This window comes from Phacochoerus africanus, chromosome 2 (genome assembly GCF_016906955.1).
Source record: "Phacochoerus africanus isolate WHEZ1 chromosome 2, ROS_Pafr_v1, whole genome shotgun sequence".
NCBI classification, from domain to species: domain Eukaryota; kingdom Metazoa; phylum Chordata; class Mammalia; order Artiodactyla; family Suidae; genus Phacochoerus; species Phacochoerus africanus.
The window spans coordinates 117,786,765-117,801,999 of NC_062545.1; the positions used below are offsets into that span (position 1 = coordinate 117,786,765).

At 36.2% G+C, this 15,235-nt stretch overlaps 1 protein-coding gene and 1 pseudogene across 2 annotated transcripts in view; one reads left to right on the forward strand and one right to left on the reverse strand.

Annotated features, from left to right (window-relative positions):
• RFX7 (regulatory factor X7) overlaps positions 1–15,235 on the forward strand; it is a 130,320-nt gene that overhangs the window by 57,257 nt on the left and 57,828 nt on the right. The window lies entirely within an intron of this gene.
• Positions 10,273–10,366, reverse strand: LOC125121741 (uncharacterized; annotated as a pseudogene).

The window sequence follows — 15,235 nt, forward strand, 5'->3', positions numbered from 1 at the left end:
TATAAAATCCCAAATAAGAACAAAAAGTTTTTTAATCTTTTAGGAGTTCAGAAGTGTTTATATTTTAGCATGAGTGTTAAAGTTTTATGTACTTGATAAACAGGATAGTAAGATGTCTCTCCTCACAAACTTTACATTTTACTGAATGAAATAGACATTGAATGAATGGTAAAATTAGTAAGCATATTAGCTTCAGATAATGATAAATGCCATTACAAAATTTTTAAAAGACAAGTGGAGACAACTGCTTGTGGGTAGAGTAACCTTAGATTGGGTGATTGGGAAAAGTGTCTTTGAGGAAATGACATCTGAGAGGAGACCTGAAAAATAAGAAGCCAGTCTTGTGTAAGGATCTGCCTATGGCACATTAGGCAAAGGGAACAATAATAACAAATATTTTGAAGCAGGGATGTCTGGGGTATTTGAAGAATATGAAGAACTCAGTGTGCTAGAATTTAAGAAGGGAAGAGAAGATGATAAAAAGTTCAAATAGGGCTTATTTAGCTATGGAAAATAGTTTAGATTTAATTGAGTACACGGAAAGCCAATTTAAAAGCTTTAAGTAAGGAGATTACTATGGTCCTGGTATTTTGTTTGTTTTTTGTTTTTTGTTTTTTTATTTGTATACTCTTTGTTGTATGGGAATAACTGGGAAAACCAGTTAGGTTATTAGAAAAGTCCAGATGAGAATGTGTAGCTCTCACTCTGATAATGGCAGTGGAAAATGGGGAAAAATAGATGGATTCAAGGCATATGTATTTTGGATATAAAACCATTAGGTCTTCCTTGCTGATGTTTTGAATATGGAGGAAAAAAAAGAAAGGAATTAAGGATAATTTATTTGCTGTAAAGGATTTCCTTTAGTATTTCCTATAAAGCAGGTTTGCTCATAATGAATTCTCTTGATCTGTATTTATCTGTAAATGTCTTTATTTTACCTTCTGTTTTTAAAGATAGTTTTGCTATATATAGAATTCTTGATTAACAGGAATTTTTTTTTAATTTCATCTCTTTGAATATGTCATTCCACTACTTTTTGGCCTTCATTGTTTCTGATGAGAAGTCAGTCATTAATCATACATTTTCTGGTACATGAGTTGTTTTTCTCTTGTTGCTATGTCACTATCAGGATTCATTAATAAATTTCATTCACTTGTTCACTCATCCACCTATACTTGCTTTCAATAGTTTGGCTAATATATGTGTAGGTATGAATCACTTTGTGTTTATCTGATTTGGGGTTTGCTGATTTTGCATCTGTAGGTTAATTTGATTTGGGGAGGTTTTCAGCCATTATTCCTTCAAATACTTTTTCTGTTCCTTGGATTCTCCTCTTCTTAGGAAGCTACCATTGCACAGATGTCAAAATGATTGATTTTATCCCTCCAGTCCCTGGGGCTTTTTTTTTTTTTTTTTTTCCTGATTCTCTCTCTCTGTATTCTAGTTTCTATATTTTTACTAAGATTCCCTATAATTTGATTCATTGTCATCATGTTTTCCTTTTTGTGTCTAATCATGGGCCACCTCCTCCTGGCAACACTACTATACATGTGGAATAGGTCATAGGAAAAGCCCCAGGCAAGAGTAAAATAGACTGTCGCAGTTATTACTTGAAATTCACCATTTTTAATGATTAAACACTTCTCAGTATGTTGCCTTTTATCAGTTTCTGAAACTAAAATCATTCTTTTTGACCATTTTGCATAATTTTAGAATTATTTTGAGGGGAGGATTTGTTGGCCTATTCATTCCTCCTGTTATAGACATCTTAATTTTCTTGCAAAGATTTCATCATGTTTTCTTCTAAAAATTTTTATAGCTAAAACCTATTCTATTAAGTTTGTGAACATTGAGATTTAAATTTGTGTTTGGTGAACTGTAGTCTTTATATTTTACCATATGGATAGATAGCCAGTTGTTCCAGAACAGCACCATTTGTTGAAAAGTCTTCCCTTCCCCAGTCACTTCCTACATCAAAAATCATTACATTTGGGTCTTTTGCTAGTCTGTTTATTCCATCAGTTGCTATCTCTTTTCATTATGACATCACCACATTGTCTTGTTTATGGTAGCTTTGTTAGAAAGTCTGGACATTAGGTAATACAATGATTAAAATTTTTTGGTATTTCCATACAAATTTTAGAATAATCTTTTCAATTTCTATCACAAAACAAATCTACTGGGGGAGTTCCCATCATGGCTTAGTGGTAACGAACCCAAGTGGTATCCATGAGGACGCAGGTTCAATCCCTGGCCTGCCTCAGTGGGTTAAAGATTTGGCATTGCCATGAGCTGTGGTGTAGGTTGCAGACGCAGCTCGGGTCCTGCATTGCTGTGGCTCTGTTGTAGGCTGGCAGCTGCAGCTCTGATTCAACCGACCCCTGGCCTGGGAACTTCCATATGCTGTGGGTATGGCCCTAAAAAGACTAAATAAACAAATAAATAAATAAATAATTTTAAAAACAAAGCAGGACTACTGTGATTTGTTTGGTATTACAGGGAATTTATAGATCAATTTGGGACCAGTGGACATCTTAATGACAGGTTTTCTGATTCATGGGCATGGTATCTCCATATTAATTGGTTCTTATGTAATTTCTCTCAGCAGTGTTTTATAGTTTTCTGTGTGTAGGTTTTATATATATTTTGCTTAAGTTATTCCTGAATATTTTAAGATTTGGAATGTTAGCATGAATGGCATTGGAAAATGTTTGTTATCCAGTGTTTGTTGCTAATATTTATATTATAGTATATAAGCTAAGTTCACATAGAAGATGGTGAGTTTTTTGCGTTTTATACCAAACCAATCATATTATCCATGAATATATCTAAATATTTATTCATTTTTCTCACCTTTATTGCACAGCTTCTACCTCTAGTTCAATATTGAATAGAAATTGTGAGAATTGGATTTCCTTCCCTTGTTGTCAGGGAAAGCCATTTCTTCATTCACCTTATAATGTGATGTTGTTAGCATTAGCTTTTTTATGAATTCTCTTTTCAAGTTGGGCACATTCCCTTCTGTTCCTATTTTGCTAAGAAGGTTTTTGCATTATAAATACATACTGGATTTTTTCAAATTATTTTTCTGTGCTTATTGAAATAATCACATGGTACTTATCCGTTATTCTGTAACATGGTGGATTATACTGTTTGATTTTCCAAAATCAGCATCTTTGCATTCCCCTGATAAACTGCATATGGTACATATACTTCCATGTGTTACATTATACTTTTATATATTGCTCCATTGGATTTGCTAATTTTTTAAAAGACTGTCATCTGTGTTCATTAGGGCTTTTGATCTGCTTTCTTCTTCTTTTTTTTTTAGTCTTTTCTTTTTGTCTTTTCCAGGGCCACACCCATGGCATATGGAAGTTCCCAGGCTAGGGGTCTGATTGGAGCTATAGCCACTGGCCTACACCAGAGCCACAGCAATGCCAGATCCAAGCCACGTCTGCAACATACACTACAGCTCACAGCAACGCCGGATCCTTAACCCACTGAGCCACAATGGGAGCTCCTGCTTTTTTCTTGTAATATCTTTTTGTTTTTGATATCTGGATAAAGTTTGCTTCGTGTAATGATTTTGGAGGTTTTTTTCCCTTTATTTTCTGAATGAATTTTTTAGAATTAATATTATTTCTTCTTTAAATGTTTATGATAGATTTCACTAGTGAAACTATCTAGAAAAGGGTTCAGTTATAAAATCAGTTTCTTTATTATAGAGTTATTAAATTGTTAAATTTCTTCTTAATGCAGTTTTGGTATTTGTGTCATTCAAGGAATTTGTTCATTTTTCCTGTGTTAGTGAATTTGTTATTAAAATGTAGTTCACAGTATTTCTTTGTCCTTTACTATCTGTAGGATTTGTAGCAGTTTCTTCTCATTTCTGATAATGAATTGTATCTTCTTTCTTTTTTATCAATCAGTTTAGCTAGAGGTTTAATAATTTTATAAATAAAATCAATTATATTTAATAATTTTATTACTTTATCAAGTTTTGACTTTATTTTCTTTCCTGTTTGTCAGTTTTCCATTTTGTTTCTTTCTTCTCTACTATGTATTCTATGTTTTCTTCTGCTTACCTTGGCTTTAATTTACTCTTTATTTTCTTGTCCTTCAACAAGGAAGCTTTAAACTTTTTTTTTTTCCATTGTAAGAGTTTAATGATGTAGATAATCCTCTAGGCACTGGTTTAGCTTCATTCCATAAATCTTGTTATGTTTTCGTCATCATTCAGTTAAATTTTTTGTCTGTTTTCCATTCTGACTTATTGGTACCCATGGAACACTTAGATATAGGCTGATCAGTTTCAGAGTATTTATTGAATCTTGTCTGTGGTATATCTTAGTGAATATTTCACATGTACTTGAAAAGAATTTATATTCTACTGTTACTGGCTAGACTGTTCTCTCTCTCTCTCTCAATCTATCCATCTATGTATCATATACATATATATTCTTATATATATCTCATATATCTTTATATCAGTTGGATCCAGTTGGTTATTGTTTTTTTCCCTTCTGTATTTATCCTTTCTGATTTATTTTTTACTTGTTACTTCAGTTACTGTGAGGGATGCTAAAATCTCATATTTGTGGTTGTGAATTTTTTTCTCTCTCTGATCCTGTCATGTATTGAAGCTATTAATAAGCATACAACTATTTAGGACTTTTATGTATTCTTCATGACCTGATTCTTTATGATATTTCCATTTTTATCTCTGATAACATTTGATGCTTTTCAAGTCTGCTTTGTCTGATATTACCATTGCACTTCCATCCTTCTTATAATTAATGTTCGTGTGGCTTTTTTCATCCTTTTTCTTTTAAGCAATCTAGATCTTTACAGTTAAAGTGTTTTGTTTTGTTGACAGCACATTCTTGTGTCTTTCTTAACCAATCTGACAAGCTTTGTCTTCTGTGGATGAGTGTACATATACCATTTTGCTATTTATCTTCTTGTAGTGTAGGTCTACTATTGATTAATCCTCTCAGTTTTAGTTTTTCTGAAAAAGGTCTTTAATTTCCCTTGATGTACAAAGGATATTTTACTGGGTATAGAATTCTAGGTATTTATTTCTTTCAGCATTTTTGAAATGCAAATCCATTTTCTTTGGGCTTGCATAGACTCTGTTGAGAAGTTTGTAGTCATTCTTATCTCTTTTCATTGTATGTAGTGTGTTCTTTTCTCCTCTGTTTTCCTTTAGGATTATTTATTAGTGGTTTTCAGCAATTTTATGGCTTTAATATGGTTTTCTTTGTTTTTCTTCTGCTGGTGGTTTACTGGGCTTCAAACTTGTAAGTTTATACTTTTTCTAAAATTTACATCCATTCAGAAACTCTGCTTCACCCACTTCCATCCTAAGACTTAAACTCTGTATACACTGCACTCTTCAGTAATTTCTCACAGGTCACTAAGGCTATGTTTAGGGTTTTTTTTTTTTTTCTCTTTTTGCTTCATTTTGAATAATTTCTATTTCTTTATTATCATTATTATTAATCATTAACATCATCAAATTCCTTAATCTTCTTGAAATATCTAATTTGTTATAAATTTCATTCAGTGAATTACCCATTTTTTCTTTATTTGAATTTGTTAATTTTTTTTTTTTTGAAGTATACTTGATTTATAATGTCATGTTAGTATCCAGTGGACAGCACAGTGATTCAGTTGTTTATATGTGTGTGTGTGTGTGTGTATGTGTATTCCTTTTTAGATTATTTTTCCTTAAAAGTTACTACAAAATATTGAGTATCATTCTGTGTGCTGTACAGTTGGTCCTTGTTGGGAATTATCCATTTTAGATCTTGTAGTTGTTTTTTTTTCTCTGTTTGGGGCCACACCCACAGCATATGGAGGTTCCCAAGCTAGGGATCAAATCGGAGCTGCAGCTGCTAGCCTACACCACAGCCACAGCAGCATCAGATCCAAGCTGCATCTGTGACCTACACTACAGTCCATGGCAACGCCAGATCCTTAACCCACTGAATGAGGCCAGGGATTGAACCGCAACCTCATGGTTTGTAGTTGGATTTGTTTCTGCTGTGCCATGACAGGAACTCCCAGATCTTGTAATTTTTACATTCTAGAAATTTCACTTGTTTTTGTTTTGTTTCTTTTTTTAATATCCTCTATTTCTTTTCTTTTCTTTTCTTTTCTTTTTTCTTTTCTATTTTCTCTTTATGGCTACACCTGTGGCATATGGAAGTTCCCGTACCAGAGGTTCCGTGGTTACCAGCCTACACCAGAGCCACAGCAACACTAGATCTGAGCTGCATCTGCAGCCTGTGCCACAGCTTGTGGCAAACATCCTTAAAATGAGTGAGGCCAGGGATTGAAACCACAGCCTCATGGACTTTATGTTGGGTTCTTAACTCACTGAGCCACAACAGGAACTCCTATATCCTCTATTTCTTTCCTTGTTAAATCCTTTGGCGTGTCTGTTATACCTATTTTAAAGTCTGCTTGCTAATTATATTATCTCAAGTCTTTTTATTTACTGAATTTTTGTTGGAACTATAGAATCATGTTTTTCTGATTCTTTTCATATCTAGTAATTTTTAGTTTAGTATTTATTTAGGATATCTCTTTCTTTAAAGTGTATTGAAATTTTCTGTGGCTGGCAGCTAAACTATTTGCAAATTGACTTGAGCCTTTTGAGGCTGTCTTTAAGCTTTGTTGGGCTAAGTCTAGAATGGCTAGACTTTAGAGCTAGTTCAGCTTTTATACTAAAATATTACCATTCTGGTGTCTATACTGTATTCCCTAGGTGTTGACTGAGATCTCTCAGTTCTGTCTGATTGAAATTTGAGCATGTTAGACAGTTATAGTTTCCTCGTAATTCTTTGCCCTGCCACATGGAGTTTTCCTCTATCCATATACAGCTTAATACTCAGCAATAGATTCCAAATCTACATAGGGCTTTGTATAGATTTTGAAGCTATTTCTGTGTCTTTCTTCTGCTTGGTACATTGCCTTCTCAGTTATGTCAAACGCTGAACTGCCTACTCCCTGTACCACACACAGTTCAAAAGTTGCCTTCAGGAGTTCCCGTCATGGCTCAGCGGTTAATGAATCTGACTAGCATCCATGAGAACACAGGTTTGATCCCTGGCCTCACTCAGTGGGTTAAGGATCTGGGGTTGCCATGAGCCATGGTGTAGGTCTTAGACACAACTCAGATTCTGAGTTGCTGTGGCTGTGGTGCAGGCCTGCAGCTACAGCTCCGATTCAACCACTAGCCCGGGAACCTCTGTATGCTGCAAGTGCGGCCCTAAAAAAAAAAAGTTGCCTTCAGATGGAGTCATCTCATTTGCTTTTTTTCTCTAAGAACATTCCATCCAATGACAGCAGAATGTATGCCTCTGTCTTCAGAAAATGGACAACAAATGTGTTCTAACTTTAGATTCTTTAACTAAAGTTCCTAAACTCATTTCTTCTCCTCCTATTGTCAGCCAATGATTTCACCTCCTACTTCTCTGAGAAAGTAGGGAGATGCAGTATAGATATTCCACAAAATTAATTCCACTTCTTATTCCCAACTCAGTAGTTACTCACTTGTGTACCTTGTCTTCCTTCCCTTTCTCCCAAAAGAAGAAATATCTTTCTGCCTATTTAGAGGTTGATCTCCTCTGTTTAGGCCCTGGATCCCATCTCTTCTCAGAATTCACTTCATTTATTATCTCTCTTATGGTGTTAGTCTCTCATTTTCTATTGGCCTTTCCCCATTAATAGTTAAGTGCTTATTTTTTTTCAATCTATAAATAAAGTCCTTCTTTATCTACCACCCTGTCTTCCTCCTTTGTTTTGAAAGAAAAAAGTCAAAGTTTAGTCAGAATGTAGACTGAATTCAGTTTCATGTCTCACCTTCCATTCAGTCTTCTACTCTAGTAACAAATCTTCTCCTAAAAACCACTCCTCTAAAACTTGTGCTTACCAAGGATACCATGACCTCTTATTTTCAAATATGATGGACAATCTCAGTTCCTAATTTGACAACCCATTTTCATTTGACTCTGTTGACCATACTCTTAGCCCCACCTTGTTTTAGTTCATTCTCATTCTTTTAATTTATTAGATGCTACACTATCCTGGTTTTTCTGTTGTCTCTTGGGCTGTTCCTTCCCCATTTCTTCAAGGACCTCTGTTCCACAACCTAAGTCCTCTGCATTCTGTTTGTGTTTGCCCATGGTGATCTCATCTATTTTGAGGGTTTCAATTAATCCCACCATACTGATGACTCCTAATCCTCAGCTTAAGCTCCAGACCCATATAGCCAACTATTATCAATTGATCAATTTTGCTAAGATGTCGCATAGGCATTTCAAATTCAACTTTTCCAGAACTAGTCTTACTATATCATATCCCACATTCTGAACCTGTTTGTATTTGTTTCTGTTGCTACTGTAACAGTCATCATAAGCTTGGAGGCTTAAAACAACACAGATTTATTACCTTATAGTTCTATAGGTCAGTAGTCTTACAGTGGTCTCATTAAGATGAGATGAAGGTGTCAGGAGGGCTCTGTCCTTTTGGAGGCTCTAGGTGAGAATCTGATTCTTTTGTCTTTTATAGCTTTTAAGTGGCTGCATCTTTAAGGCCAGCAGTGGCTGCTCGAGTCTTTCTTACACTGTCATTCGATGTGTCTCTTTTTTGTAGTCAGACGCTCTCAGCTTCCCTTTTATTACGACACTTACTTCATTGGGCCTACTACCTAATCCAGGATAATGTCCTTATCTCAAAGTCATTGATTTAATCACAGCTGCAAAGTCTCTTTTACCATGTAAGGTAATAGATTCACAGGTTCTAGGGATTAGAGGATTAGGACATGAACATCTTGGAGGGCCATCATTCTTAGTGAATATACTCATGTATCCAACCTAAATACCTGGTAGTTATTCTTATTTTTATCCTCTTTCTTATCTGCCCACATCTAGTCAGTCACCAAGTCCTATCACTTCCTATCCTATGCCATTTTGTCTATCTCTACTGCTACTCCATTAATCTAGATCATCGTACTTGTTGGAAATACTGCAGCTATTTTCCTGCCTCTCATCTCCCCACTTTCATTCCATTCTTCAGCATCATCGCAGTCATCTTTATAAAACGTGACTCTCTTTATTTTACACCCTGCTTAAGACCTTTTACTGGCTCCCTATTCTGTCTAAGGGACTGAAGAGCCTTCATACTTAGGCTTTACTTTTCTTGTTTAACCTCATCTTTCTCTGCTCCCGCCAAAGACTATCAATAAGCTGTAATGAACAATTATAGAATAAGAGAAGAGAATGTATATGCTCTCTGTCTAGAACAGCAATGCCATTAGAACATTGTATGGTAGTAGAAATGTTCTGTATATGCACTATTCAATATGGTGGCCACTTCACATATTAGACACACGTAACTATTTATTAAGCACTTGAAATGTGGCTAATGTGACTGAGAAACCAAACTTTTAATTTTACTTAATTTTAATTATTTTTAAATTTAATAGCCACAAGTGGCTAGTGGCAACCTTTTTGGATAGTGCAGATCTAGAACAGTAATTCTCAGTGGAGGTAGTTTTGCCCCCTCCAGGGAACATTTGACAACATGTAGGGACATTTTTGTTTTTCACACTCAATGTGTTACCAGCATTGAGTGGGTAGAGGACAAGTATGCTGTTTAAACGTCCCTCAAACCACAATTCATCACCTTATAAGAGACTTATCAGCCCCAAATTGTCAGTAATGTTAAAGTTGAAAAACTCTGGTCTAGATTATCCTCTCCCTTTTATTTATTTATTTATTTATTTTGGCCATACTGAATTATATTTTAAGATTCATCTCATGAGTCTTTTTTTTTTTTTTTGGACAGGAAAGTAGGATTTATTGGTGGGCATTAAGGAGGGTACAGCGCCGCCAAGGCTCTCATGAGTGCAGGGCCCGCCATTTGTCCAGGGGGGGCTGTAATTAGGGACATACTTGACCCCACAGTCTTCCAGGATAAGCCACTTTTCTGGCACATGCTTTCAAATTCATCTACATTAAAATAAGTAAATCCCCACTTCTTAGAAATTCCCCACTTCTGGTGACCAGGGAACTTGAATTTAGCCCTGAATAGGGCCTCAATCTCATGCTTCTTGTTTTGCAGCTTGGCATAGATGGACATTATGACTTGGCTAATGTGTGCCCTGGCCATCGTGCCTTTGGACTTTCCAAAGTCACTGCACATACTTGTCTAGAGTCTAGACTGGGGACAGCATGCCAGTCATGAATGTCTGCTGGAAAGGGCAGTCTCCAAGGTCCCTTAAGGCAACCTATACAGGCGACAGGCTGCATGCACTACCAAGGAGGCTGCTGTTTGCAGTAAGATTCATCTGCAGTTTGCAGTAAGTTATCACCTGCTGTGGAAAGCCTTCTGTGATTTCCCAGCTCTGAGTCTGATACATCCTTGGTCCTCTGATATCCTGGGCTTACCTCTATTTGTGTTATGTAATCGTGTCTATGATAGTCATAATTAGAATTTTTATTTGTCCATAGCTTCTTGAGTGTAGGAACATATTCATTGGAGTATGCCAAAAGACACATGAGGTTGATCAATAAATATTTGTTAAATGAATGAATGAGTATAGGCTAACAAATCGATTATTAAGAATATTGCAGCTTAAAATATAAAGAAGTGTTACCACCTTAAGTTGAGACCTTTTAGAAACCATGTACTTGTTAAAATATTTGAATCTATTTGAAATTACTTCACAGTTTGTCCTTAAAAATAGAAATTTGTCTCATTCCTTTAGACGGAAAGAAATTTTTTTTTCCTAGGGTTCTTCCCTCTCCCCCTTTTCTACTCACCTTAGGTATTTCCCTTCCTCTCACATTAACCTGTAAAGAGATAACCAGCCCAAACCACCACTTCCCCCACTCATTGCCAGAGTACAGATGGGGAGCTAGAAATTTATTGCACAGACTCAGGAAGGATTTAAGCAAGTAAGGTGGGATAAATAGGTCAGAAACTAAGGGAAACTGGCAATATAATAGAATGGCTCTGAGCTGAGGCTACAGAATTAGACAGTCATGTGTTTGAATCTTTGCCCCAACCATTATTGCCATTATTGTCTGATTTTGGACAATTTTAACCTATTTTAGTTGCATAAAAGAGGTGATAATAATAATACCTAACCTACCGAGTTGTCGTGGATATTAAATGAGATAACAATAGTACTTCTTACAGGCATACCTTAGAGACATTGTGGATTTGGTTCTAGACCACAGCAGTAAAGTGACTATCACAATAAAGCTAGTCACACAGATTTTTTGGTTTACCAGTGCATATAACAATTATCTTGGAGTTCCCGTCGTGGCGCAGTGGTTAACGAATCGAATAGGAACCATGAGGTTGTGAGTTCGATCCCTGGCCTTGCTCAGTGGGTTAAGGATCCGGCGTTGCTGTGAGCTGTGGTGTAGGTTGCAGACACGGCTCAGATCCCGCATTGCTGTGGCTCTGGCATAGGCTGGAGGCTACAGCTCCGATTCGACCCCTAGCCTGGGAACCTCCATATGCCACGGGAGCGGCCCAAGAAATAGCAAAAAGACAAAAAAAAAATTATCTTTACACTATGCTGTAGACTATTAAGTGTGCAAAGCATTATGTCTAAAAAAACCTGTACATACCTTAATTAAAAAATACTTTATTGCTAAAAATGGTAACAGTCATCTGAGCCTTCAGCTAGTCATAGTAGCAACATCAGAGATCACTGATCACAAATCACTAATAAATTTATAAGAGTGATGAAAAAGGAGTTCCCGTCGTGGCTCAGCAGAAATGAATCTGACTAGGAACCATGAGGTTGCGGGTTTCATCCCTGGCCTTGCTCAGCGGGTTAATGATCCGGCGTTGCTGTGAGCTGTGGTGTAGGCCAGTGGCTACATCTCGGATTAGACCCCTAGCCTGGGAATCAGCATATGCCGCGGGTGCGGGCCTCAAAAAGACAGAAGGACAAAAAAAAAAAAAAAAGAGTGATGAAAAAGCTTGAAATACTGTGAGAATTAGCAACATCAAAATACAGATATGAAGCAAGCAAATAAGGCTGGAAAAGTGTTGCTTAACAAAGGGATGCCACACACCTTCCATTTGTAAAAAACCCAGAATATCTACAAAATGCTATAAAGGGAAGCTCAGTAAAACAAGGTGTGCTTATAGTGTAAATACTATATACTATGTGCTGTATGCTATGGCACATCATAAGCACACATGGCAGCTTCAGTTGGGAATCTCAGTAAAACAAGGTGTGCTTGTAGTATAAATACTGTATACTATGTGCTATATGCTATGGCATATCATAAGCACACATTGCAGCTTCAGTTGAAGCTGTTGTATGTGTAAATTGTTAATACGGATCTAACTGACTTAATTGCCACAAATTTATGTTTCTAAAGTCTAATCATTAGTCAGGGATCACTTTTGATGTTCATTGTCATAGAACTTACCTTTTAAGATTGAATTCTTCCCCTGTGAAACCACTGATGGGAGAGTATTGAATCCCTCCAACAAAGAGACTAGAAGATAGAGAAGTTGGGAATCATCTGGCTAAAGTGGTTCAAAAAGCCAGAAGGTGCATATTGTAGATAAGCTCCCAGTATCAACAATTCATGCTCCCTCTCCCACCAGACCTTTGTAGATGCTGTTTCCTCTGCCAGTTGTATCCTCAGATACCTTCACTTGAATAATTCCTACTCATTTCGAACTTGGCTCAGAAACCTTTTTGGAAAGCTGTCTATCTAGTAGGAATGCATTGAGCTGCAGATGACAGAAAACTCCAACTATTGATGGTTAAAGAAATAAGAGTTGGTGTCATCTCTTAAGTCCAAAGTTGTGCAGTAACTCAGCAGTGCCACTGGAATTCTAGGATTTTTCATTTTTGCTGTCATCATTTGTCCTGTCACATCATTGATGGCTGCTGCACTTCCATGTCTTCTGTCCAAATGCTAAGGCAGGAAGTAGGGAGGAAGGGCAAAAGGGCTTTCTTCAGCAACTTCAACCTCCGGGTTAAAATTCTATCTCCTATTTTTAAAGCCTAGTATTTTGCCTGCTTATCAGTAGAGACAAATGAAAATATTTGTAGCATAATTGTAAATAAAGTTTTTGTTAATATTTTCATATTCTTGTAAAAAAACAGTTGATTTTTACTCATTTTTAATAAAGTCTTTAAATATCTCGTGAGTTGTTACAATTTTAGATATGTGTCATTATATATTTTTAAAGCTGATATATGTCATTATATATTTGTAAAGCTGATCATAACCAGTTTAATAGTCAAGGCAGAATCTTGCAAAAATTAATAGTCTTAAGTTCTATAAAATTTTTCTTCTGTAATGGACACCAGAGTCTATTATTAGTTAAGTCTTAAGAACCAACTTTCTGGGCACACATGAGTTGACTATTATAAAAGCTAAAACCTGAGAAGAGAATCAACAGAGGTACTAACTATTCCATCTAAAAAAATCCTATTTAGCATAGTTCTAAGTTGGTTAGAAACAGGCAGGGGAAGCAGTCTGCAGCAGGTCTATTCATTTGTCATGGATATCTATATGAAAGTTTAACAGTACCTGCATTCAGGGTCATATCTGGAACATTGTAGTAGAAAATATTTACTTGTATATCACCTTTCTATTATCATTTCTTCTTGACTTATAGCATCTTATTCATTAGAACTGTATACTCCAGAGATCCTGGATTTTAAAACATTTGGTTGCTCAGATATGGAGTAGATGGTAATAGCAAGCAGGGTTTGTCCAGCAAATCAAGCATTCTAGTCCTCATGGCCCTGGAAAAAATCAACCTTTGACTCTGTAGATCAGAGGAACCAAACTAGAGATCCACAGACTAGATCAACTCCCACAGAGGTGTTTTGGTTGGCCCACAGTAACATTTTTATAGTTTCAAATTGGTTGCCTTTGAATTTGAAATTTTAAAATTTTGGGAAAGTTCACAGAAAAAATGGGTACCTGGCTTCTCTGAAAAATTAGAACCCTGAGTCCTTATTTCTACATGACAGGTATTCTGCAATTTTCTTAGTCCCTCAACATAAATGTCTTTCTTACTTGTAGTCTACTTTAATCATTTGCATTACATGCCTGGCCTTTGAGCTTGTGGCTCCGGTGTTAAGATTCTTTTGGGGTAAGATTTTCTGAGTGGTATTCTTTACAGGGTTGAGGGAACCGTAATAATATATATGAGGACAGAGAGTGGGAAGACTGCCTATATTTTTGTCTCTTAATTGTGTGGACTTCTTCTGTTACTTCTTGCCCTGCCTTGCCACTATAGCAGCCAGTCAACAGAAATAAAAAGTAGGATAGAACAAAGAATAATTCATGATAACTCTTTTGAGATTCTTTCCTATTGATTTGCCACTTTACTTTCTAATGAAACCTTCCCTGACAGCTCTAGTTTAAATTGTACCCCCTATCAATTCTTTTTTGTATAGCATTTATCATTATCATATAACAAATATTTTTTACTTTTAAATTTTATCATCTGTCTCCCTGGTACTAAAATGTAAGGTCATACATGCCTAAAGTATAGTTGGCTTTCAGTACCTGATGAATGAATGAATGAATATAATCTCATTTAATTTTTTTAGCTTTTCAAATCTATCATATAGTTAATGTTTTAAGTTAAAATTCAATTCTTTTAATGTGCCTACTGCAAAAGTGGCTGAATGAGAACTAAAATACATGAAACAAGAGTGTAGGATGTCTGCTTCCTGAGAACCAGACTAATATTATTAGGGTGGGACTTGATAAGATGGATGGCACACTCTCAGAAATAAATTTGAGTAACTCACTCAAGGAATAATTTTTAAGAAGAGGCACACCTCTCCTGCTGCCCCCCAGCCATGGATTTTATTGAGGGGGAGTGTATGAGGTGTATATAATTTGAAAAGACTTGTTTCCCCCCTTTCCTCCTTTATGGAAGAAGGCATGCTTTCTCACCTCAGATCCTTGCTATAATGAATACTAAATGATGACCAAGGTCAACTTCCTGATCCAGTCTTACTGAAACTAAAAATTTTGTTTGGAGTATCTCATTAAAATACATACGGACTTGGAGTTCCCATAGTGACTCATAGGTACTGAACCAGGGGAGTATTCATAAGGATGCCAGTTCGATCCCAGGCATCACTCAGTGGGTTAAGGATCCAGCATTGCTGTGGCTGTGGTGTAGGCTGGTAGCTGTAGCTCCAATTCGATCC